The sequence below is a fragment of the Tenrec ecaudatus genome, chromosome 3 (genome assembly GCF_050624435.1).
Source record: "Tenrec ecaudatus isolate mTenEca1 chromosome 3, mTenEca1.hap1, whole genome shotgun sequence".
NCBI classification, from domain to species: domain Eukaryota; kingdom Metazoa; phylum Chordata; class Mammalia; order Afrosoricida; family Tenrecidae; genus Tenrec; species Tenrec ecaudatus.
Window position 1 is genome coordinate 137,608,010 of NC_134532.1, and position 27,850 is coordinate 137,635,859.

Consider the following 27,850-nt stretch of genomic DNA (forward strand, 5'->3'; position numbering starts at 1 on the left):
TTCAACTGTCTGAAGGAAGTCGAAGCACCTGGGAGTCTTTCCTTTGAGACAGATCGGGACCCTGGTGTTTCTGAGAACTGCCTGTGGAGGCAGGGAGCGGTGTCCTTGGCCATCCACGACTACGCTGCATGATGGTCTTCCCCTGCTCTGGATGAACAGCCTGGTCCAACAGCTGAGCCATCAGCTGCCCAGCCATTGTACTCTATTTGTCCTCCCGGCTTCAGAAAGGAGCCCCTCAGACTCCTTCAGTTGGCTCATGTCAGGGGAGCTAAGGATACTCTCTGGAATGTTCCACAAAATAAACGAAGCATGGGACCACAAACAGAGATAATTAAAGAACTGCATGGAAGGAATGCTCCCTTCGTCTCAGATTTACACAGCATGTCCCTCCTCCTCCATTCTCCACCACCTTCAAGGACTATCTGACTGACTAAGGAAGTACTTAGAGAGATCAAGCAACAAATTTCTGTTTAATACCACGAGGTTTACCTGTTAGTTTTTCAAAAATATGACTGCCATCGAATAAGAGAGTAATTTATCATCATAGTGTTTGAAATCGGAGTTAAATGAAAATTCACAGGATATTTAGAACACTCAAATTCATATGGGATAAATATAATTAAAATTATTAAAAGTAATACTGGATGCCTTGATTAAAAATTAAAAATAGAGTCAATACCACAAGGAAGTGTACAGCAAGTTACACCTTTGTTTTAACATAGTATTTCTTCAGCTGTCTTAGATTTAATTAATAGGAGTCCTGATAGCATAGTTTGAATCTGCCTGGTCTACAGGAAAAAGATGAGGCTGTCTGATCCTACAAAGAGTTACAATATGGGAAACCTGAGGGAGGGTCTCTAATCTGTCCTGTAGGGTTGCTACCAGTCAGAACTGACCAAAATTGCAGTGGGTTTGGTTTAGGTTTGGGGTTTAGAGTTTACCTAATGCATTTAAAAAATGTTGGTTATGGGTCCATTTGCACTTTTCTATGCCAAAGTTGTTATCTTGCTTGGATCCACAATCAATGATCAGGAAAGCAACAGCCAAGACATGAACTGACACATTACATTGGGTAAATCTGCTGCACGACTCTTTGCAGAGCTGATGAACTCAGATATCACTTTGAGAACTAAGGTGTGCCTGATCCAAGCCAGGGTATTTTCAATTGCTTCATTTATATTTGAAAGTTGGACATTGAATCAGGAAGACTGAAAAATAATTGATGCATGTGAATTGTGGTGTTGATGAAAGGTATTGAAAGTGCCACGGACAGTCAAAAGAACAAACCCATCTCTCGGGTAGAAGTACAGCCAGAATGCACCTAGAAGCAAGGGTGACGAGACTGCACCTCATGTCTTTGGGACATGTTATCAGGAGAGATCAGTCCTGGAAAAGGACAGCATGCTTGGGAAAAGCGGAGGGCAATGAAAAATGGAAGACCTTCCAGGAATAGATGATACAGTGACTGTAATAATGGGCTCTCACTTAACAATTTTGAGAATGGCGCAGAAATAGGCAGTGTTTTATTCTGTTGTACATAAGGTCACTTTGAGGTGGGACCACCTTGAAGGGACCTAACCACAAAAACAATAAAATAACGTTCCCCATGTGAGCCATAAACAAACAAGCAAACAGAATCCCTTGTCAGTGAATGGATTCCTCTGCATAGCGGGCATGGGGGAAGAAAGCACCATCAATCTCTCTCAGAATGCTGGTAGATTTGAACCTCCGACCTTGCAGTTAGCAGCTCAGTGCCTAGCCTACCAGGGTTCCTTACATAGAGCGCAGAAAATTATATAAATGACGACTTTCTCAAATATGCCAGATAATACCTAACACTACCTCCCTCCCCCTCCTATCCCGACCCCATGCCCATTTGCATCGCAGAGAAGGTCATTCATCTCGTCCACTGGATGACTTGGACCTGCATTTGTGTTTAATTGTCTCGGGGAACCCCACGTGAGAACAACTCCTAAGGAAAAGTGCAGTAGGATGGAGAAACTAGTCACTAGAAGTCAAGAGTCCTTATCTACGGCTTCCTGAATGCTTGCAGGGAACAACCCACCCAAAGCCCCTTACGCTCCATGTTCATATCTGAAAGATTGAATTGAGAAAGTAGTAGCTATTTTCAAAGTAGGCTTTTGTTCTAAAGTTTGATTAATATCATTTTTAGTTTGTCATGGGCTCTTACAAAGGCTCAGAGTGGTTAATTAAACTTTACAGATGATCCACAGGCATTCTCTTTAATTCTGCAATTTTAATCGTCCCTTGCCTAAATTTTCATCAAACTATATGGGAAAAGAAAATTCCTACATTATACTAACCCCCTCCCCCTTTCTCCCCTTCTCCTATAGAGGAAGGATTTGAGCCAGGACTCATCTGAGAAAGGGGGAAAAGTGCTCCTTTACTGCCAGAAAATCAAAGTTGTCTTTGGTTAGCTAGGCAGCAATCCCATCCATACATCAACCTTTTGCTCTCCAAGTGTCACGGTTTAATCCTATCCCCATCAGCAACTTGAGGAGCCTCTCAGAGAGGAACAGAGAGAAAACGATGCTGTGATCTCAAAGCAAAGTTCATCACGAATTTGAAAGCATTGTAAAGGTTCTTGAGACAGCTCAGAATAAGCCTGCCTTGCTGAAAGGGCTCTGTCCTCAGCCTGACCCAGAAAGCCCAAGGCCAGCACAAATTCAAGAGGCTCAGCGGGACAGGAAGTGTTCCAGTCACTCTTTATTGGGTGTAGACAGCAAGCTGTTAAGCAAACAGTATTTCTCATCATGGAGAATAAAATCCATGCCTATAATGTCATATTTTACATAATTCCTTAGAACATAAGAATTGCTTACTTACATTGAATGAAAACTTCCGTAAGGCACTTCATTAAAAATATGGTCTGCATCAGGAAAGTCACGTGCAAAGGAACAATTCCCAGTCTATCTTCACGCTATATTTGCTCCCTCTGCTATCAGAGCCAAGGCAAGCACACTGCTTTTCTTACTGAAAAGTCAATATAGACGGCAGTGTTGCTGGGAGCATTCAAAACACCAGTTGTCACCTAAGAATAGATATTGCTCGCACTTGTGCTACTGAAATAGCAGACAGTACCCAACTTCATTTCCTCTTTCCACGCCGATGTAATAAAAGGTGGATACATTATAAAGTGTACTGTAAAACAGTTTCCCTTTATTAGCCATTGATCTCAATGGGAATGTTTCTAACATTTGGAGAAGGAAGATTCTTTAATGAGGGACTGTCACATACATTGTAAGACATATGTCGTTCTTGAAATGTCAGTAGCTCTCTCAACCAATCATTGTGACGAGCAAACTCCCCAGTGCACATTTTCAAATGCTCTCTGAAGGGTGGTATTACTGCCCTCTGAACCATAGATGACGGAAGCTAGTCTATTGACACAGGATCAGATTCAATGGTGCTTTACCATATGCTTCCTGGAGCTTCATTCATTTACAAACTCAGACACCCATTTCTTGGGGCCTGAAAATTGAGCAATTCACATTTTTAACTTCAAAAATATTTTTTTCATATCACTAACAATTTAGAAAGATTAATTCACACCTACGGAACAGTGGTTAAAAATACTCAATATTCTTTTAAAAATATTAAAAAAGACATTAAACCCTTTCTAATAAACATGTATGCTGGCTGTTTTTTAAGAGGATACTTATTTATCTTAAAATAAACATATATTTCAACTGAAGACCAACCCAGATAGTAAATGACAATCGATGCAGTAATGAACAGAAGCAAGTGTGCACACAAAAGTACAACTGGAGTCACTCCTGTCTGACATTAGGATTCTGGGACCAACATGCATTCCCAGGAAAGAAAAGGTCAGCGTGTAAATGATTTGCTCCCAGAAACAAAGTGTGTTCATGCTTACAGTCATGTACACCAATTTCAGTCATGTAACTGAGCCAACTGATGCCACTGACATAGTTGGGAACTCACTCCTTCCTAGCCAAGTGTCTCACATCCACATTGCAAAGGGCTTCCAGTTGAAGCCAATCTTATCTATAACCAATAATCAATTCCATAGGTTTTTAGCTTGTTTGTTATCTATGCATATAGAACCATCTATTCACTGGAATGATGGTGTTTTACTTATTTACTTAGTACTTCCCCCACTTGAGCTGTTTTATTCCTTGATCAGATTTATTTCCTTCACTCCAAACAGAGTGTGAAATTTGCTTCCTTGACAGTCCTGGGGTCAGAAGCAAAATTTCAAATGTACATTGTCTTTACAATCTCCAAATCTCCAGGGACAGGGGGACAGTATCCACTGTATGTCTTTTGGACTTCATAAAATTTGTAGGAGACATCAATCAGAATAAATATTCATTAATTATTAACCCATTCCAATATCACTTTTTTGCCCAGGTCTTCTGCCCCCATCAATCTGTAAGAAATAAATATTTTATTCAAATGGAATTGTCATTTTCAACTTAACAAACAATGGAAACACAATTAAGTCTGCTTAATATCCCTGAATCTACCTAATTATTTCCAAGTCAACAGGGAGAGTCTCTAAATTCAACAAATTTGGAAAGAAGTCTCTTGCTGTATGGAAGTGCATTTCCGGAGACTCCCCAATTCAACGCAGCGCACCAATCCCCTTCTTTCTGACGCGTTTTCCCTGGTTCCTGAAACCTCAGGAGAGAGCACCTTGCAGATGCAGGCCGGGCTTGGGCAGCTGTTGCTGCTGTTAGATCCCACCAAGTCAGGACCAAAGCGGACTGACCTAATGTCCAACAGAAAGAAACCCCGCCTGCTCCTGTGCCGCTCTCACAGTTGTTCTGATATTTGAGTCCATGGTTGCAGATACTGTTCATCCATTTGATTGAGGGACTTCCTCTTTCACGGACCTTTTACCAACCATGAGGTCCTTCACAGAATCTAGTCTCTCCTGAGAACGTGTCCAAAGTAAAACAAAAAACTCGCTGCTATTGAGTCGCCTCCAACTCATCGCAACCCTAAAGGACAGTTTCCAACATGACAGGGAGACCTCCTTGGCTTTCTTCCATGTAATGGCTGTGCGCTCGGATTGCTGAGCCGTGGTGGGCAGCTTAGTTCATAGCCTCTTCAGCCACCAGGGCTAGCCATCCTGGACGAAACATGTATTGTGGCCATAGTTCTTCAAAAAGACGCGTTTGTTCTCCTGACAATCCACGTGGATTTCAGCATTCTTTTCCAGCAGCATAATTCAAAGGCATCAGTTCCCCTCAAGTCTTCTTTATTCATTATCCAGCTTTCCCACATAGATGAGGTGGTTAAAAATACCGTGACTCGGTCAGGCACACCTTAGTGCTCAAAGGGACACGTTGACGCTTTAATATTTAAAGTGGGCTTGAGCAGCACACCTGTACAACAGCATTTGAGGCTTTTACTGCGACTTCAAAAAATTTTGATCATGGACAATGTCAATCTTTTCTCCTTTTATCATGATGTTGTTTATCAGTCCATTTTTGAAGATTGTTTTTCTTTATGGTGGCAGCTGAGCCAATTAAACTTCTAATAAATTGATCTGAACCTCTGCAAACAATTCCTCAATACTCAAGGGAGAAGCAAAAGAAGGACTAACTCCCGTAATCCAAGGCTTCCCTATTAAAGGTCTAATTGTCCTTTTGACAAGTGCAAGCAGCACCTTTATTCCAATCAGGAAATATTCCACAAATATTAGGAGCTGGGGATTTGTTCAAGATTTGTGAGCATTCGGTCCACTTCCCATTTCTAGAGTCTCATAACCCCAAATCTTCCTATTTAATTCCCAGTGGTCATCATCTGTAATTTGTTTATGGTTGTGGATTTTTTAATGAATTATTTTATTGGGAGCTCTTACAGACATTATAAAAATCCATAATTCAATTAGATCAAACCTAATTTTACAGTTGCTACCACCATCAATTTTAAAACATTTCATTTCTTCTTGAACGCTTTGATATCATTTCCCCTTTATCCTCTCCATCCCCCCCCCTACGAGCCCTTATCATTATATTATATATTACTATTGTTATTTGTCATATCTTACACCATCCAATGTATCCATTCACCTGCGATTGTTCCCCTTGAGTGGGGTTATACAGTCCTCATCAGCTCTCCCTTCCCCCGCCCCTCTTCCCACACCCTCAGGGAATCATTACGCCCATTACTATTTCTGAAGGATTACCTTTCTTGGCTTTCATGTATTGAGTACTGTTAATTATACAAATGACCATATGCAGGTCTAACATGATTCATGAGGTAAAACAATGACCATAATAAGGGGAGGAAATATTAAAGAACTAGAGGATAGTTATGTGTTTCATCAGTGCTGTACTACTCCCTAGATGTATCATCCCTTCTGTGTGGTCCTTCTGCAAGGGACTTTCCAATTCTTTTCCAGGTGGGTTTTGGGCCTCTACTTTGTCCATGCTCCTTCACGTCAATTTGATTGCTTTTTTTGAACTTTCTGACACCTATTCCTGTCGACACTTTATGATCATACAGGCTGGTGTGCTTCTTCCATTTGTGCTTTGTTGTTTCCCTGCTAGATGGCTGCTTGTTTAACTTCAAACCATTAAGACCCCTGATGCTATATCTTTTAATAGCTGGGAACCATCGTCTTTCTTCACCACATTTGCTTTTGCACCCATTTTGTCTTCAGCAATCCTGATGGGAAGGTGAGTGTCATAGAGTGCCACATTATTTGAACAAACAGTTCTTTTAATGAGGTATCATTTAAAGTCCATCTGCTTCTTGTTGTATTTACATATATACACACACATAGACACATGCATCTATCCTTGTGTATTTATACATATACAAATCTATATTTATACCTATATATAATTTTTACTTTCTTCTTCTTTCCTCTTTTTCTTTTCTGTTTCTTCCTGCCCCACTATCATGTTTACCCATCATTCACCTCTCAGTAATTCCTCTTGGATACATTTCAATTGATCAAACACTACCAGGAATGCTACACCCACCTCACCTTCAACTTCAGAATCCTTGTTATTCCCCCTGTCCCTTTCATTATTGGGCCTTTTTGAAGCATGTTTTCCTGTGCATTACAAAAGCTAATATTTATTTGCTTTCACCAGGTAAAATCAATTATTTCAATGTCCAGAAATATGCAAATGACTTATGTAATCTCTTTCCTGTTTCTCTCAGATTTGACATGGAAATTTGAAGCTTTTATAGTTTATAAACAAATTCACAGAGCTTCATTATGTTGATGCTTTGATAAGCTGTTTAACCTCCCAGTATCCTTGATAACCGTGTAGCTTACTAAGACATCAAGCTGGTGGTGGAAACAGAGCTCCCCTCCAAAATTATATTTACCACAGATTTTTGTTAAAAGTTTAAGGAACCTACTTACTAAAGAATGATCTCTATAATGATCCTAAATGGTAAAAAAAAAAAAAAAGCAAAACAAAACTATCCGTATATGTCCTGTACCCAAAACAAATAAACCATTACAGGGATTTTTAGGGCTTAGCAGTTTTGTTGAACTTGGATCCCACCTTTTTTGCTGCTTTTGACTCAACATTTTTTTCTTTTTTCAACCTACTCTATTAGCAGTCAAGAAATGGAATGACATATTGCCCTGAGCAAACTTGCTATAGAACATTTTAAAGTCTCAGAAAACAAAGACGTCACTTTGGGGACTAAAGTCTTGACCCAGGTGCCTGTCCCAGGCCATAGTATTTTCAATTGCTTCATGTGCATAGGAAAGATTGACAAGGATTTTGAAAACTCTTAAAAAAAAACACACCCAGATCTTTTTAAATTGTTGTATTAACAAAGAATATTAAATATCCCTTGGAAAGAGGCACAGCTAGAATAATCCTTAATAGCTAGACGGGTAAGACTTCATTTCATGGACCATGAGCGTGACGTCAGGAGAAAGCAGACCATAGGAAGGACTCCGTCTTTGGTAAACCACGGGATCAGTGAAAAGGGGGAAGAACCAAACTAGACTGACACAGTGGCGACCACGGAGAGTTTCAACGCGGCGGTAACGGTGAGGATGGCACAGGACTGTGTCTGGTTCCATTCTGCATTGCTTTGTGTCAGACGAACGCCCTGGAAACTAACAACAGCACTGGTGCCACTGCCATCAGCCTTCGAGTCTGGCAGAACTAATGGATTAAGAAAGACCCAAAGAGTAGAGCCTGTGAAACTTGAAATATATCCTGCTCTAAGTGATTTCCCCTATTTATTTTAAATATAAGATACACAACACACAATAGAAGGTACATCTTACAAATTTAGTTACTTTCCCTATGAAATAATAACTTGGAGAATCCTGCATCATACCCTAACATTGTTCAGCCCGAATTACTGAATTATTGTCAGCATTTAATTCAATATTGTTAGGAATAAATTTTCCAGCTTAAAGAAATCTTTGACAAACACAAATTTGGCTCCCACCTCTTCCAAACATCACCCAAGGAAAATGTGTGCATTGAAAGGAAATCAAATGAAAGACTCATTAGAATCTTAATGGAAGGAGCTTTCCTTGGACTCCCCCACGTTTCAGTGCAATTAGAGGGTAGTAAACCTTGGATCCTTTTGCTACAGTTGTGAAAGACTGGCTACTCTCTGTGCTAGCTAACTCACCAGAGAAGTGCAGGTTTTATTAAAAGATCCTGAAAGTCAAGACAGACATATCTGAGGCAGTCCATTGGCTCAAGGCCCTAGAACAAAACTGAAATGGACCTTTTGCTCAATCCATGGTTTCCTAGATTGTGTAGACACTTGTGCTCACGATTGTAAAAGGTGTAAGTTGTTGGATATGCAGTGCCCTCTTAATCTCAAATGAGTCTGGCCTTCCCTATGGGATCTCTTCACTATAGGGACCTGATTGGGTGGCTCTTGATCTATGGAAACAAGAACAACAGCTATATAATTAATTACTATGGGAAATCACTCTTTAAATTTTCTATTATCTATTTTAAGATCTGAATGAAGCCCAGGACATAACTTTTAGTCTATATTGACTAATATTTAATTTTATGTAGTTTATTTTATTTAAAGTTGCCAAAAAAGAGCTATCTCAAAAAATCTTCCAGTCAACCAAATGCTACTCTTTGTATTGTAGTTATAACCTTACAAACTGACCGATCCATGCCTGATTGTTTATGATATTCATATATCGATTGGGTAGCTCCCTAATGACACCTTTTAGAGATGTGGAAGCAAATTGTGACCCTATATTACTATAAGCTATATTGAAAGGTGCACTCTGGGGCTGAGCTGAACGTAAGGGTGTGTTCCAATTGAACTCCCTTTTCCTGCTAACATACCCACATATAGAACTTAATAGTCTAGAACAGGGGTCCTCAAACTTTTTAAACAGGGAACCAGTTCACTGTCCCTCAGACTTGTTGAAGGGCCAAACTATAGTTTTTTTTAAAAAAAACTATGAACAAATTCCTATGCACACTGCACATATCTTATTTTGAATTCAAAAAACAAGCCAGGCAAAAACACCTGGCGAGCCAGATAAATGTCCTCAGGGAGCCACATGTGGCCCACGGGCCTTAGTTTGAGGATGCCTGGTCTAGAATTTAGAACCAGTGGTTCTCAATCTGTGGGTCATGACCGCTTTGGGGGACCAAACGACCATTTTACTGGGGTTGCACGATTCATAACAGTAGCAAAATTACAGTTATGAAGTAGCAACGAAAATAATTTTATGGTTGGGAGGTCACCATAACATGAGGAACTGTATTAAAGGGTCATGGCATTAGGAAGGCTGAGAACCAGTGGTCTAGATCAAGGTTTCATTGGTTTGATCATACAGCAGCAGTATTTTCACCTTAGATAGGAACTGAAGATGTGTGAGGCTGGTTAAAACATTAACCAAAATATGTACATAATACCATAAGTGACCATTTCCATGGACCTCAAGCAATCAAGATCTAAATAGCAATAATGAAAAAAAAATGAGTAATCCAAAAGAGAATGGACCCTAATACTCTCATAGTAGCCAAATGGGGTTACCTGTGCTATAGTAAAAATCTGACTTCCATCTCTCTAATGCAGTGGTTCTCAACCTTCCGCATGCCACGACCCTTTAACACAGTTCCTCATGTTGAGGTGACCCCCCAACCATAAAATTATATCCATTGCTACTTCATAATTGTAATTTTGCTACTGTCATGAATCAGGCGACCCCTGTAAAAGGTTCGTTTGACCCCCTAAGGGGGTCGTGACCCACAGGTTGAGAACCACTTCTCTAATGGCTATGTGTTGGGTTACTAACCATGAGTTTCGTCATTCGAAACCACCAGCTGCTCCACAAGAGAAAGATGAGGCTTTCTATTTGTGTTAGTCTGGGTATTTTAGGGAAACAAATCCACAGAAACTCACGTATGAGGAGGTTTAATAAAAAGGGTAAATACACATCAAGAAAACATCCCAACCCAGTGCTGCCCAAGCCCACAAGTCCAACATTAACCCATATGTCCGACACCAATCCACAAAGTCCTCCTCCATCTCACAAAACACAGGCAATGATGTCGACTACAAGAAAAAAGGCGAATCAGTGAATGTGTAAGCATCTCAGCGATGACAGAGGTCTCTACATGGCTGCTCCAGCACCCAGGACTGCATCAGGGCAGGTCCATGTGGTTTCTCCTGGGAGATGTCTTGCAGTAAGTGAACCTTGCCAGCTAAAGCAGGGAACTGGCTAAGGCAGTTGCACCCTGGTCTGACCATCACAAAGCAAGAGACCCGAGAACTAGAAAGGTGAGGCTCACCAAGCCATTCATCCCTCTGCCCTTCAATTAACCCCACATATGTTTATTGGCCAACTTGGCACAATAAACTAATTAGCACACTACTCTTGTAAAGAGTTTCAGTCTTTGAAACTAACAAGGGCAGTTCTACCCTGTCTTACAGGGTCACTCTGAGTCAGAAGTGATTTGATGGCAGTGAGTTGGGGTTTTGGTTATTCCTGATAATAGTGTCAATGTTACTCTCTATTAGTTTGCTTTTCACTGGTTATGAAAGTCATATCTACTATTTTGTGTCTTACATTAAGATCCTCTTCCTTCCTTAACTGAGATTAAAATTAATTTGTTTTTCTCTTGTGCTGGATGGTGAAAATAAATATCTAATTGATTTGCAATCTATATTCTTCCTCATTTCCATTATTTTAACAGTTAAGTGCACTGTGTACATGAAAAGGTGCACTTGCAAACCATGGGACCCTACACATAAGCCTGCTGCTGGCTTAGTGGGATTTTACCAGTGATTGTGTTGTTTAAGCATCTCTACTTTGTCTCCTAGCCTTTTTCCATTAAGATGGTCCCTATAAAACCTTCTCATCCTGAAGATGAATCCTATGACTTCAAGGGAAAAACAAAAACAGAACAAAACAAAAGAACATAATTTTTAAACCAAAGCTCGTCGAGGAAACGCCCTGCGCAAGAAGGCCACCATCCTAAGGGTGATCCGTGGCCTCCAGGGAAGGCCTGAGCAGAAGAAGGAACTGCTCCCAACTGGAGGCACACGCCTCTTCCACGTAAGAATGATGGGGCCAGCATACAGTCTCAGCACACAATAAGTCAAGATGGACACCACTTGGGTAGAACGCATCAAGATTTAAACCATTTGATCCCACAAAAAAAGGGTCCATGATGATGGTCATATATAATCAAAACAGTGGGCACCACTCATGCTAGCCAATGGCCTACTGATACATTTCAAAGGGTTTCCAGCTGACCCTACTGTTATTTAGTCAGTCATTAATCCCATACCTTTCTTTTGTTCCTAGGAACATAGACTCTGCTCTATGTGTTTGCTTGATTGAAGGCTTTGGATTTTCATATAGTATTGCTCAGCTTGAATTGTATTATTCCCCAATAAAGCTCGTCCTTCACCCCTGACAGAGTTCAACATTTTCTCCTTTGACACGGGTCAACGATGTACCTCAGTTCTCTAAAATGTAATGGCATATATATAGATGTAGATATAGAGATAGATATAGCTAGATATAAACAATCGTATTCATTGTTTTCTTTGAGAAAAAATATGTCCCCATAATACTTGTACCACTTTCATTTTCATCAAAAATAGTTCAGTTCAAAATTAGTATTCATATTGTATGAACTATATTGTCAATCTCCTGTCCCTTTATACATACTTTTTCAAAATAAATTATTTAATTAGGACAATATGGAGTGTGTTGGGTGTGTGTGCATGTGCTATGAGATCTTAATTGAATTTCGAATTTTACAGCTGCTCTGACATCTGGACTATTGTCATTAAAATGTTTCAAATTGTATACAATTTAAGATGCCCAGGGCTAATCAAAAGGATGTGAAGTTTTTCTCAAGCTTCTCTAGAAGAAAGTACCGAATCTAACCACACATTGTACCCTCCTACAGGTCAATGTTGGCTTCTGTGGGACACACCCCCACCTCGCACTGTGAGCAAGCAGCAAAGAGAAATAAAAATAAACTATGAAAATGAAGTCATAGAGTTAGCTAATAGTATTTTTATAAGAAACTAAATCTTCAGTGAATATCATACCACCATATACTATTAACTTTAAAATAATTCATATGCACCCTCTTAGAGCTTTTGACTATGATTTTAAAATGCCACTTTTGTATCCTAAGTATTACTCAAACATGAACATGCATCAAAATCGTGCTGGAGGCCTGTTAAAACACAATACACAGTCAGTATCCCATCCTTACAATTTACTTTCCAGTAGCTCTTCAGTGAGACTCAAGACCCTGCATGGTGCCAACAGTGTGAGCTGGCTACTCACCGAATGACTAATGATTCTGATTAACCCAGGGACACCCTAGACAAAAGCCCTGGTAATCTAGGTCCATAAGACCACCACCACCACCACCCAAAACAGCACTCTGCCAGTGAGGCCTTTCAACTCATACCAACCCACTGTTCAGAAACTATAACTATAGGAATAGAAAGCCTCATCTGCCTTCTGAGCACTGACTGGTGGTTTCGAACTGCTCGCCTTGCAGTTAGCAGCCCAAGATTTAACAACTACCCTGCCAGGGATCCTACACCACGAGAGAGAAGCCACTGAAGTTCAGTTCGACTCTGAAGAACATGGGGCTGCCATGACTGGGGACCAACTAGAATGCAGTGGATTTGGCCTGAGGAACCAAATAAACACAGATAAAATTAACATTGGCTCTCTGGACTACTTTGAAAATATCAAAAGGATATTTTAATATTTTCTTGACAGTGACCAAAAATAAGACTCACAGGCTTCATTAGTATCCACTGGATGAGATGCGTGTATGTGCACAAACACATCCTTACAATGAAATAAACCAATTTTTACTTTAGCCTGACTTCTTTCCTAGGCCAGTCCATCCTATTGCTCTCTATTCCTTTTCATTCAAAAGTATTTCTTATGAGCCTCTGCATTTATTTGATGACCACTGAGGATCACAACTTACAGTTTGAAAACATATTGTTCAAGATGCCCTTGTACATTATTTAGCTTAATAAGAAGATTATTGAAAGTATCATGGACTGCTGAAAGAACAAACTGATCTGTCTTGGAAGAAGTAAGGCCAGAGAGCTCCTTAGAGACAAGGATGGCAAGGCGGCATCTTACATACTTGGCACATATTGTCAGGAGAGGCCAATCCCAGGCAGAGGACTTCATGTTTGGTAATGTGGAGGTGCAGCGATAACGAGGCAAACTCTCAGTGAGGCGGATTGAAAGAGAGACGTCAGCAGTGCGCTCAGGCAGAGGAACAACGGTGAGGATGGGGCATTGCATGCAGTGTTTCCTTCTGCTGTGCACGGGGCCGCCATGGGTCAGAGACAACTCAATGGTACCTGACAACAACATATGTCAGAACCCTTTCGGACTCCTTGTGTTCATCATTCACTTTATTATAATAATACATTCACAAGTAGGTATAATTCAATGTCTTTTCAGAGAAGAAAACTTCTCTAAAAGGCTCAAGGAAACTAACACACTGCTAAAGGTCACAAGGCGCGTACGTATCAAAGGCAAATTTGAACACGGGTCTGATTCCAGGGTAATGGTAAATAAAGCTTGCTTCTTTGAAATGAGATGTTTTAGGCTTTAGTCTCAGATCCATAACTTATTGGCTATGTAATTTTGGCACGTTATTAAACTCCCTCCTGTGTTATTTTTCCATTTCTAAAGAGAGATAATAATAGGCATTATTTTGTTGTTATCTGTGAGGATTAAATAAGATAACCCATGACGAGTGCTTGGCACAGCGAGCACATAGTGAGGCCGCAGTGATTGGTAACTATTTTTAGCTCTCATCCCTTGTCTGTCAGTTTCCCATGCTGAGGTAGCCGGCTTGTGGCTGTGGCACCAGTTTTTCAAATACTACCGTTCACCCACGGTGAACGACTTCCAGAATAAAACAGACAACGAAGAAGAAACGGGCTGCCCACTTCTTAGGGATTATCCACTCTATACATATTATCCATATCCATATTGTACCCAGGGGTGGCACAGTGTCTGATCCACTACTGGAAGATGACCCTGACCCCCTGAGGGGGAAAGGCCTTCCAGATACTGGCGAGGATCTGCCAACTGCCAACACAAAGTAGAGCCAGCCTAGGGACACGAACCACTGAAAGCCCCCGGGACATTCACTGGCTGCTGCGGCCGAATTCAAAATGAAAAGAAACCGCTGTGAACACTGGTTAATAATGGGAATACAGAACGAACAAAGAATGGATCTAGGAAATCTGGAAATAATGACAAATGGAATTCGAATGTATAAAGATCAATGTACAAGGCATCAACAAGGGGCCATGATCTGTCTGCTATTGGTGAATTTCAGTCTGACCATCACATGGTTTACTAGGCTAACAATGACAAATTCAAGAGGAAAAATGTTGCAGTCATCATCAAAATGGACACTCTGAGGTTTGCCTTGAACTACAGCGCTGTCAGTGATCGTATAATATCTACACACCTACAAAGAAATCCAGTTAATGCAACAATTATTCAAATTTATGCACCAACCACTAGAGCTGGTGATGAAGAAATTAAAGAATTCTACAAACTTTTTTAGCCTGAAATTGATCAAACATGCAATCAATATGCATTGAAAAATCATTGGTCATTGGAATAAAAAGTCTGAAACAATGATAAGGAAAAGTAATTGGAAAATATATGGCCTTGGTGATAGAAGCTAAGCAGGCAACCACATGATTCTGCAAGACCAACAGATACTTCATTCCAAATACTTCCTCTGAACAATATAAATGGTGAGTCCACATGTAGACCTGACAGGTGGAATGTGCATGAATCAAGCAACTTCTAGAGAGAAACCTACAGGGGGTCACTATGAGGTACCATTGACTCAGGGATAGAAAGTATGAAAACAGAGGATGGAGAAACTCAATATCATCAGCCAAAAGGAGATTAGATCTGACTGTGAAACAAACCATCAATTGCTTGTATGCAATTGCTGGGTGATTTCATTCTGCTGTGTACATGGTCACTGAGTCAGGACCAATTCCATGTCACCTACACCACCAGCAATATTATTAGCAACAAACGGAATTGTTAATTGCTACATCATGTATACATTGATCCCTTTCTTTTGTTTAGTTCGAGTGCTATCTCTAAATCTGCCTTTACTCCCAATTCCATGCCTTCTGATAAATGTTACAGTGTGACCTTCCTTCTACCTCTCCCACATCTTTCCTTCTACAACTTAACTGGTGGTTCAGAGCTTCTCAAAACTCTTCATCCTGATACTGTCTGGCATCCTCCACTTCCCTATCAAAAACCAAGGCTCCCTCATTATTGCCCAACTTATGGTCAGCCCTGTGCCCACCTACTGCCACCAAGTTGATTTCATCGCAGTGCAATTCTGTAGACTGGAATTTCAAGAACTGTAATTACTTATAGGAGCAGCTAGCCTCATCTTTCTTCCTCAGAAAAAGGGTTTGAACTGCCAACCTTTTAATGATATGTCCAATACTGACTGGGACTAGTGGTATGAGGCTCCATCTTAGCCCCGGTAGCCAGTGACAAAACTGGTTGATGAAAGAAAGCATAATTTTTCAGCAAAAAAAAAAAATGAAGCCTCTAGTTAACAAACCAAAATATAAGAGAAAGAATAAGTCTTTCTGTAAAATGCATAGATGAATTTACCTAAATCAAAATATTGGAATTGACTGTTTCACAATCATAGAGCCATAAACTGTTGGAAAGTTTTAAACTTATTAACTGGAAGGTTGCTAGTTCAAACCACCAGCCACTTTGCAAGAGAACGATGAGGCAGCCTATTCCTCTAGAGTTTCCAAAGTCTTAGAAATCCTATAGATGGTCACTGAAACAGGATTGACTACTTAGCAACGATTTGGGTTTTTGTTTGGCTTATTTAACAATCACAGTTAAGGCATGATGGCATGTCTGTGAAAGTCACCTTCATATGGTGAAATCCTGCGCCATTACATTGCAACAAGATGACCTCAGACTTTTAGGTCTCCGCTGGTCCTCTGGAATCATCTGTTCTTGTTAGAAGTTCTATTACATAAGAGATTTTAAAACCAACTATCTGGCACACAATGAAATGATGAAGATTGACTCCCCATGGAGTCAGGAGAATTCTCTTCTCTGGGTACTTTATTAATAGAAATGAAGGCCATCTGATCCGCTAGCTGTCTCTGTCCCTGCGTGTTTCATTTCTGTGTTCAGTGACTACTGCCTCAACTAACTCAACTTCTCTCCCTTCCTCAGATTCAGCTGATAGGGGAAAAGGAGGTCTTCACTCTTAAGACTGTCCCTTCCTGAGATTCAGCTGATAGGGAAAAAGGAGGTCTTCACTCTTAAGACTGAGGACCACCTCCTGTCTTATCTTTCCCTCATTTATCATCTCAGTACCCTTCAGGTGCATAGCCCTAGAACTTTTTTGCTTAGTTCTCACCAGCAATAGATTTCTGCTGAGCAGTTCTCTATAAACTGGTTCAGTTACCAGCCTGTGGTAACTGTTTTTTGTTTTTTTTCCCCCATGAAATTCTTGAGAGTGGTGTATTATCCCAAGGGTCTCAAACTCATCAGCACAAGTATGCTGTCATCAAAAAGACCTGAAAGACAAGTTCAAGGCCTGTCCCCTGGAAATCATCTTGAGACCAAGGTTGTACCACATGTCAAATCTGGAAAATGCACAGATGGTGATTCTAAGATTAATAGCAACTGGTAAAAACACAGAAAGAGGTTGCATAATAAAAATGGCATGGTATTTGGATTTAGGAAGACCTGATTTTGACTCTGAACTCGGTCTCTTCTTGGTTATAATGATCTTTCTGAGTACAAAGGTCCCCCTAGAATGCGGACAGCAAGAACTGAATGGTTGTTAGCATAATTAGAAGGAATAAATGTGAAATTGTTTCTTGAAGAGCTCTGTGAGTTCTTACGGCATCATGGTTATCACCACTGTGATGGTTTGTGGGATTCAGAGGAAACAAATCTCAGGAAAAAATGCAGTACCTTGGAGAATTTGAAAACGTACTTTGTTTGTTGAAGACCCCATCTGATGGCTGGAAAACAGTAAGTGGCACATCTTTAACTCTCAGTTTATTGACAGAATTCATTATTTATTTGCTTTTTTGAAAAATAGTTTCCATCCAATGTTGACCCCAAGAGAATGTAAAGACCTCAAATGTTTGGCCTCTATATACATGTTCTAAGTTAGTCAGAAAACTTTCCCTGTGGTTTTCAAGACATGAAACATATGGGGGCAGGACATGTTATCCATCAGGTATATGAAAATAATACAGAGAAGACGTCAAAGGCTGTTAAAATGATCTGGAAAATATTAACTCAAATTCAAAAGCTACAGAATTAAAGTTTAGAAATATTTAAAAACTAAGAAAAGGAAGAAATGGAGGAGTGAATTTGAATTAGTTTGCATAAAAGGTTATTAAAAGTACACTCATTAAAGGAAACAAGTATGCAAATTATTTCAAAAGAAATATATATATATATATATATATATATATATACATAATTTTATTTGGGTTGCTTACAAATCTTAGGACAATCCATCATTCAATTGCATTAAGCACATTTGTACATAATTTGCCAACATTTCCTAAACCTTTTCTTTCTATGTGAGCTCTTGATATTAACTTCTCTCTATCCCCTCCCTTTCCCACTTTGCCATCTTCATGAAACCTTGATCAACTATATATTATTGTTGCTATTCTTATCCTACACTGTCTGTTGTCTCCCTTCACCCATAGTTCTGTTATTTGCCCTCCTGCGGGGTGGACTTTATACCCAACCTTTTGATAGGTTGCCCATTTCTGCCCCTCCCCCACTGACCCCACTATTCTATCACGACTCCCACTGTTTCAGAGGTTTACCTGTCCTGAATACCATTGGTTGAGAGCTCTTATCATGACAGTGGAGGGGGGGGGGGAAGGAAACATTCAAGAACTAGAGGAACGATGTGTGTTTTCTCAGTGCTATATTGCACCCTGGGTGAATTATCCCTTCCTTGTAACCCTTCTGCGGGGGGAGTCCAATTGCCTACAGATGGGCTTTGGGTCTCCACTCCAACTCCCTTCTCTTGCATCAATATAATTGTTTGTTTTGGATTTTTTTTTTATACCTGATACCTGATCTTGTCGACACCTCATGATTACACTGGGTGGTGTGCTTCTTCCATGTGGGCCTATTTGCTTCCCTGATAGATGGCTGCTTGTTTAACTTCAAGTCTTTAAGACCCCAGAAGTTATATATTTTGATAGCTGGGCACCACATTTCTTCACCACATTTGCTTATGCACCCATTTTGTTTTCAATGATCGTGTCAGGAAGGTGAGTATCAAAGTGTGCCAGATTATTAAAACAAAATGTTCTTGTGTTTAGGGAGACCTTGAGTAGAGACTGAAAGTCTGTCTACTATCTTAATACTTTAACATATAAATATATGCACCTTGGCCTCTATCCCTTTCATTATAAATTAACACATTTACATATATATGCCTATAGCTATACCTCTATACATAACTTTTAATTCCTACTTCTTTACTCTATTTCCACCAAAAAATATTGACTATGGTACAAGTGATTACCAAGTTTATTTCTGAGTTTCCTGTGTCAAAAGCAACAATAAGAAACAAGGTGATATCTTAGTGGTTATATGTTGGGCTGCAATCTTCACGGTCAGCACTTTTAAACCACCAGCTGCTCCACAGGAGAAAGATGGGGCATTCTACTGCCTTAGAGAGCTACGGTGGCAGAAATGCACAGGGCAGTTTGACCCTGTCCTGTACAGTGGCTATGAGTCAGCATGGACTCAATGGCAGGGATTTTTTGCATGTGTTCTTCTATCTCTTCAGACAAATGAAACAGTATGTCAATCAGAAGAGACATGTTTTCCAAAACTCTAGGCTTAAAGACAAAGAGAAATTGAAATTTGTCATGTATATCCTTCTCCATTGTAATATTGTAATATTCTATATTTTATTCAGTCAAATAAAGACTATTATATTGGAGCATAGCTTTAGAACACATTTGAACTAAAATGTGGAGTAATGTTATTGAAATCAATAATCATTGAATCAATTCCAAATCATATCAACCAAAAGTTGAGAGGTTTGAGCCCATTCCAAAGGGCCTCAGAAAGGGTGTTTGAGTCTTTAGGTAAGCGGGGCCCGGAATATGCAACTGTGGAAGAAAGGGGACTGGGCTGCTGGTTTGTAAGCATCGGTGTCCACTCTTAGGGACAGAGAGCTATCCATCTGCTCTATGGCAGGGTCCCTGTTAGTCTTGACTAGCTGTCTGTTGATTTGTTTGTTTGTTTATTATTTATTCTTTCTGGTGTTTATCTATACAAGAGAGGCAGGATAGACAATCTTACAGAGAGCGCGATTGGTCCAGGGGTTCCTTGGGGCCATGGGAGGGAGGGAAGGAGGTAAGTGGGGAGCCAACAGTGACGGGTTCAGGGAAGCAAGCAGTAAGGGTTCTAAAGTTGATGGTGAGGAGCATGTAGATTTTCCAGTCCAGTTTAACCAGTCAAATTGTATCTGAGAGGAATTACTGAGAGGTGAGTGGCAGGTAAACATGACAGTGGAGTAGGAGGAAAGAAAAAAGAAAAGAGGAATAATAAAAATATAGATAAAGATATGTGAATTAGCTTATGTATGTATCTATATGCAAATACAAGGAAGCAGATGGACTGTGGGCCTTTACTTAAAGCATACCTCAGTTCAAGAACTTTTTTTTCTAATAATGTGGCATTTTATGATTCTCACCTCCCTGATATGATTGCTGAAGACAAAATGGGTACATAAGCAAATGTGGTGAAGAAAGCTGATGGCAACCAGCTATTAAAAGATACAGCATGTAGAGTCTTAAAGGCTTGTAGCCAAACAAGGGGCCCTCTAGCAGGGAAGCAACAAAGCCCACATGGAAGAAGCACACCAGCCTATGTAATCATGAGATGTTAATGGAAAGAGGTATCAGAACTTCAAAAGCAAGAAAATAAATTGATGTGAATGGGTGTGGATGTAGTGGAGACTCAAAACCCACCTGTAAGATAATTGGACCGTCCCTCCCAGAAGGGCCACCCAAAAGGGATGAAACATCCAGGGTGCGGTATAGCACTGATGGACCATATAACTGCCCTCTAGTTCTTTAATATTTCCTCCCCTTACTATTACGGTTCTCATTTGTTGTACCTCATTAATCACGACTGATTTGCATATGTTCATTTGTATATTTAATATCATGTGATACATGAAAGCCAAGATAGGTGGAACTTTCTACTCCCTATAACCTTCAGAACAAGCCTTCAGAATGAAGAAACAGGAGTAATGGTTCCCTGCAGATGCAGGAAAAGGGGTGGAGGGAGAATGGGCTCTGATACCATTAATAACTGTATAACTCCACTTGATTGGCTCGAGATAATGTATTGAAACCGATTGTGGTAGCACTTGTACAATACTGCTTGATGTGATGGAAATATGAATTTTTATAATATCTGTAAGAGCTCCCACTAAAATGATTAAAAATTAAAAAGAAAGCAAATGGTCTGGTAAAACTGTACTCCAAAGTTATTTTCAGTGGATAATTATCAGCAACAAATTATCAAGCCTTTTGCTCCAAACTTTTGGTTCATATCTGAACACTTTAACTCTGCACCATCTAAAGATGCTAACCACAAAGTGGACAATTGAAACCCACCAGCTGCACCCCAGGAGAAAAAATGAGGTTATCTGCTTCCTTAAAGATTTATAATCTAGGACACCCTATCCAGAGCTGCTACGAGTGGGAATCGACTGGATGACAAGGGCTTTGGTTTAGAGACGATAATATCATTGGAGAAGATAAATTTCTCACCGTGTAATTTAATAAATATAAAGAGTTGCAAAGTTAGAAAAAGAATTGATTAGACAATTATTTAAGTATCAATGAAAAGCTCTTCCAGACATTTCAGAGACACTGAGTAAGGTACCATGGAGTTTAAGGTTCCTAGTGACTGCCTAAAGCACAAGTGTTATGTATGCATTCTTGATTGAGAAATAATCTAGTTCCTAAATGGCAGACATGCAAGTGGAAAAAATAACATTCCTACTAAACTAATTAGTGAGCTCATTCTTATTTTGGACCAAATGGAATAAATTAAACAGAAGAAATATCTGTGGCCCAAAACAAATTTCCTCAGGAAAAAAAAAGTTGTATACACTTAAGTATTTAAGTGAGCTGAAAAGAAAGTCAATATAGTAAAGGAATCAGTAACATGAAAGAAAGTCCCTCTGAATTGCCTCTGCTCTACACACCACCATGTTCTTTAATTAAATCTGATTTCCCTCCAGCGCTAGCTCTCAAGGTAATTTTCAAATAGCCAAAATTAGTATTTCTAATTTGTTTGATTAATTAAGACCATTCCCCACCCACAGGCAAGAGTGTTTCCAAATTGAATTCCGTTATTAGTCTTCAAAGACAAATTCAAAACTTCCCATTGGGATTAGATAGGTTACAGATTTTATTGTACAATATATTTTTTTAATTCTGAAAAGAAAGAAAATGAACCAATTTTAATCATTTCTATTATCTTTATGTCAAAGTTTTTTTTGTAAATTTTCAAAATAAAAATTTGATATCACAGTAGTTTCTGTTTAGTTTTACTTTAGAAATGCAAAAGCACAATGTCCCATGTATTACAGGAATTAAAATGGCATATATGGGCTGGTCTGAAAAATACTTATCTTTGGCAATGCTGTTATTTTTAGAAATGAGCTCCGCATCCAAATAGACATCTTTTCCAATAGGCTTTTGAGATATACTTATTCTGAATAAATTGGAATCTACCAGCACATTGGGGGGGGGGGGGGCGGGGAAGAGTGGTGGCACAATGATAGAATTCTTGCCCTCCAGGCAGGAGAAGTGGATTCAATGCCCAACCACATGCACATCCACAGCAACCACCCATCTGTCAAGGGAAACATGTGTTTGCTATGATATCAAGCGGGTTTTATCCATCCTGTAGATCCACTTCCGAGAGTCAGCCAGTGAAGGAGAGCCGGCCTGTTGTGCAGCAGCTCACCACGAATCAGGGATGCAATGCAATGACTGCTAACAACAATGACACATCCGCTCGTAACGTTGCTCACTCGTTTATTCAGGAAGCACTAACAAGGATCTGCTATGCAGACACTGCACGAAGCACTTGGATTCAGCCCACCTCCCAAGTCCACCTGCCATCACCGCCACTAATAGTACATCCATGGTGGATGTCATAGGAGTGGGTAGAAGAGACATATAAAAATAATTATTCAAGGTATGTTTGATGTTCTAGATAGGGTCAAGTGATGGTTTCTTCCTACGAGGAAAGCAGATCATTCTTCCCAAAGGAATTTCCATTTGAAGTGGGCCACCAAAATCATGATGAACTTTCCAGACAGAGGGCACTCCATGCAAACGAACTCATGAGCCATGGCACAGTCATGTGAACTCATGAGCCATGGCTCAGACATGTGAACTCATGAGCCATGGCTCAGACATGTGAACAGGGAAAGGTCCTGGGTAAGAAGAGGAGGCTGAACAGAAAGGGTTCCAGAGAACTTTTATTTGCATTTCTAAAGAGTTCAGAATTCACGTCGCACCCCACCAAGATCCATCCAAGCTTTTAGAACAAGAGACTCACACACTCAGAACTGAGTCAAACCAATTACAGCAAAGACGCCACAACATGTCGAGCACACATGTGCATCACAATCTCCAAACCCGGACTATTCCGGGGCTCTTCATCATCGCATCCCTTCCACATCCAAATGTGCTTTCACTCAGCTGCTGAAAGCAGCAGGAACGTGTAAAGTTTGGACTCATGTAACAAAGGCAGATGGTTAGCAAGCTGAGCCTCTGCCTCTTCACAGGAAGAGCATTACGTTTATTGCTAAGTTTATTATTTACTGTTTTTTTTTAAATACCTTTCACCATCTGGGAGAAATCATAATCCTTAGGGCATGGCTTTAAGGGCAACAGGCCTTTTTTTTCCCCAGTCTATTCCGCCTTTTCCCCTCAGGACAGTGCGGTCAGTGTGGACACCTCAGGTTTTGCTACCGTCAAGGTTCTCTACACCCACATCTGGACAATTCTTTCTGGACTCCAGGCTGATGCTGTACCAACCTGCCCACCTTCACCCTAAGCACTTATCCTGACTGCAATGGAAACAAGGAGAAAAGGCAGAATTCACATGAGCCCAGAACATAAGCCTAACTCAAGGGACACAAGTCTATCACCACTGGCCAAAAACCAACCAAAGAAATCCACAGTCAGAAAATTACAGGTAAAGGAGATTTTGCTACCCAGTTCCCATCCAGTTGATTATGACCTATGAAGTGCCCACGTAAGTCCGAGAAAAACTGCGCTACATAGGATTTCCAAGGATGGATTTCGCAGGCTTTTCTGCAGAGGCGGCAGTAAGGGCGAACTGGAACTTCCCACCTCTGGGCTAGCAGCCAAGTGTGTTAGGCCTGCGTTCCAGCCCGGGGACAAGACATTGCTGGAACACAGCAGATACTAAGAGCAGGAACCTAATGCATGGTCTGGGCTTTGCCAGTAGCATTGTGCCCTTTCAGCATTGAGAAAACATCCGGCTATAGTCAGAACCAGAAAGAAAACACAACGCAATTGGCCAGTGGGGCCCACGGGATCTAGTAGGAGCACTGCTGGTAAACATCACGTAAGCTTTGGCTAAGACAGCAGAGGAATCAGATGCAAACCATTCATTACCACCTGCTACACATTCCTCATTTTCCCCTGATTTCCACCCCCCTCCCCCCTCATATTTCACTTAGCCCTCACACCCCACCCTGGAGAATGTAAGATCACATGCTGACTGAAACCATGACTGGGGAGGGCTCAGAGAGTTTTGTCCATTACTACTATTCCCAAGCAAAACCCCAAAGGGCAGCACGGTGGATTTCAACCAAGAACGCTTTCGCACTTAAACCCACCATCCTGTCTGGAAAGGTGCGTAGCCACTTTGGGTCAGCAGCAGCATTTTTTTACTTTTCTTTTTCTCTCTAGAAAATGTAAGTCTTTTCCAATTGCTCTCTGGTCTGTATTTTGACGGGAGTTAAGATTTATAATACATTCAGCCTCCAGCATAACTACAGGGAATTGCCCATCGCAAAGCCAAACCTGGAGATTAAGGAATAGAACCCAGGAAACACTAAAGGACAGACAGAGTTTCAGGCTTCAACAACCTGTCACCTGTGGGAGGAATTACAGGTTCCCCTGCTTGTTATCGAACTACTTGTAAAGTCCTTCCTTATACCTCGAACTAAATTTCAGACTTGGAAACAATGCTTCGTTTACCCCTTATTCCTCTTTAAAAGTCTTCCACAAAGAGCATGTGTCCTCTGTGTGGTAGAAGAACGTTATTCATTTCAAAGTTTTGCCAGCATCTCTGTCTTCCCTGGTGTCTACGGTGAAGTTTCTGACAACTCAGTAGTGGCTCTAGAGAGAAGAGATTCCCTGACTTGCTACCTGAAGGGCAGGTACTCAGAAAAGATAAAAGGGGGGACTTTATTATTGGCCTCACTTAGAAGTTGAAATTCTCCAGAGAAGAGGAAGTATTAAGAAATTTAAAAGAGGGGAGGACCAAGATCTTAACAAGTCTAATATGGCCTTAAACTTGTTTCCTGGATTTTAAAAATATATTAATTCCATATGTTATATACAGTTGATGTTGCCTAGTTCAATACCCAAATCCATTTTTGCCCGGAAGGGTTGGTTTTGAGTTCTAATGAGAATCAGGGGCCAGCTTGTTTACATTTAACCTGCCTGCCCATCTTCTCTGGAATGGAGGGAAGCCCTGGAAGCGGCAGCACACACATCTGGATTGTGATTGATTCATTTGACTCAGTAGAGACTGCAGTCTACATGTGTAGTCTGACTAAAGAGTAACCCAGTTGCTTACAACTTTTGTATTTCAAATACCCAGCACGGGCTAATTGTGCTATATAGAAAAAGATGAAAGGAGGCTGTCTTAGCAGGTTAAAAATAAAATAAAATAGAATAGCTTGGGGATCCTGTTTAATGCAAGTAAACTAAAATAGATTTTATACAGGAGTCTGGGTTCCCTGGTATGAGTTGTCATTGCAAACCTGACACCTCTAAGGAATCCGGAGTAACATTACCTCCCCTCCCATACAGGGACTTATAAGAGAAAAGCAGTATCCGGCTATGTTGTTGTTGCTGTTGTTTTTGTTAAAAAATTAGTTAACCTCAAGAGAGGAGGGTTATTTACGTAAAAACTTAGGTTTGGGGCTTTTTTTTTTTTCTTCTTCTTCTTCTTTCTTAACTAGACAAAACCTTCAGGTGCTTGAAATTCACCAAAGCTTGCTTAATGCTTTGTGTTTACTTACAAGTGTTCACTGGGAAAATTGACTTCTGTATGTTTGTTAGCTTAGGAAACTTATAAGATTTGAGTGGAAATAGAAGGGGGAGGGAGAGAGTGGAGAGAAATAAGTCAAAGAAAGAACTGAGTATCACAAAGAGCTCTTCTTCATCCCATCTATTTGTTAAGCAGAAACCGGCTACCAGCTTGTTCTATTTTTCTTTTAGAGATGTTTTCAAGGCCATTGTTTCCCAGTTGGAAAACACACACACACACACACACACACACACACACACACACACACACACACACACACACACACACACACACACTGACACACTCTCATTGCATTGAGCCAGAACTGGATTCCTGTTACTGTCCCCAGCAGCCCGGTCCCTGGTCGCACGCAGGCAGTTGCGCCTGCAGGCAGTGGTTGCGTGAGGCTGTGCAGGACAGAGGGACCCTCCCTCCTGACCCAGCGCACCCCTTCCACCCCCCACGGCGGCGTCAGTCACCTACCCTCCTTGCAGCGTGCTGTGGGACTTGGGGCGACAGCGGTTCCGAAGGAACAGGCTCCCAGAAGAAATGCACCGGGTGGGGTGGGGGGCTGTGGGAGGACTCCTTCACTTCCCACGCCAAGGGGAAGTCTGGAGCCCCATGCACTTGACTGCTCCGCGGAGGTAGTTTCGGAGGAAACTGGGGCCAGCTGCAAGCGCCAGGGCTGCAGTGGAAAGTTGCGGGTGATTCCCCGGGCCACCAGCGCTGGAGCCTCTCCTCGTCCCTCCGCCGCCTTGCCTGCTGCCCTCACCTCCTCTGGATCTCTCCGAGCCCCGCAGGCTTCCACCCTGAGCTGGGCTGAGTTGCCACATGCACTTGAGAAATCCTAGCAGTTGCGCAAAGAGCCCCAGAAGTTAGAAAGAGTGATTGTGTGCGAATGTGCAAATATACAGTACCGGAGGCTGGAACGACGGAGTGGGGCCAGCCCTCAGATGCAGCCTGGGTTTCAGATTTCATTTGGCAACTGTCAGCTTCAGAAGGCTGGAGCCCAGCCGCCCTCCCGGGAGGACCAAGGGTCCTGTGCAGTAGTCTAGTGCCTCACTTCTTGGTCATCTGAGGGCCACCATGGGCGCTGGCCCCCTGACTTTAACTATTAAATGACTCCTGAACGCGGGACACAACGTGCCCTGCCTCTAACCTGTAGCTGACTTGGGTGGGCCTATTATCACAGATCTGGGGATCTAGGGGAGTGGGTGCCAAGGGGCTAAGAAATGCATTTCCTGCCCTGAAGGACCACCACCTGTCAGCTCTTCATACCGCAGCAGTAGTTTCTGTGTTGCTATGATACTGAAAGCTATTACAATGCCAGCAGTGACCTTTGTGGTGGATAGGTTTCAGCGGAGTTCTCAGGCTAAGAGACACTAGGAAGAAAGGCCTGGTGATCTACTTCAGAAAACGAGCAACGGAAAATCTTCTGGATCACAATGGAATAGTGTCTGAGACAGTGCCAGCCCCATGAGCCCCACACTGTAACTCTAGAGCTTCAGCAGTGGATAGACAGGGGTGCCACAAGGCTAGGCCCACCAATAACAACAACCTATCAAGCGGCTCCACATTGTATCGGGACGCTTGCTGTACAAGACAGTTTTATTTGCTTTCCCCAACCACTCTCTGTTTCTGGGAAATCTAGAGTATCCAATCACAATCACCTGAGTCATTAAGCCCCTTTGCCTAGATAGATAGATAGATAGATAGATAGATAGATAGATAGATAGATAGATAGATAGATAGATTGCTGCTGCAATTCTCTCTTCCTCCCTACAACCAGCAAAAAGAAATATATTAGTAACTCTTGAACTGACTATATTATCATATTGGTTATCTGTTTCATAAAGAATTAACGGATGCCAGCCTTTTATAGTAGTCCCTGGTAGTAAGGTAGCCAAATCAAACCCACCAGCCACTTCGCCAGAGAAACACATGATAGTCTGCTTC

At 41.1% G+C, this 27,850-nt stretch overlaps 1 protein-coding gene across 1 annotated transcript in view; it reads right to left on the reverse strand.

Moving 5' to 3' along the window:
• ARHGAP24 (Rho GTPase activating protein 24) overlaps positions 1-26,520 on the reverse strand; it is a 597,253-nt gene extending 570,733 nt beyond the window's left edge. Inside the window, exon 1 of the mRNA XM_075544073.1 lies at positions 26,378-26,520. The gene's annotated coding sequence lies outside the window, so the exon portion shown is untranslated. The remainder of the gene's footprint in view (positions 1-26,377) is intronic.
• Positions 26,521-27,850: the final 1,330 nt, after the last annotated feature.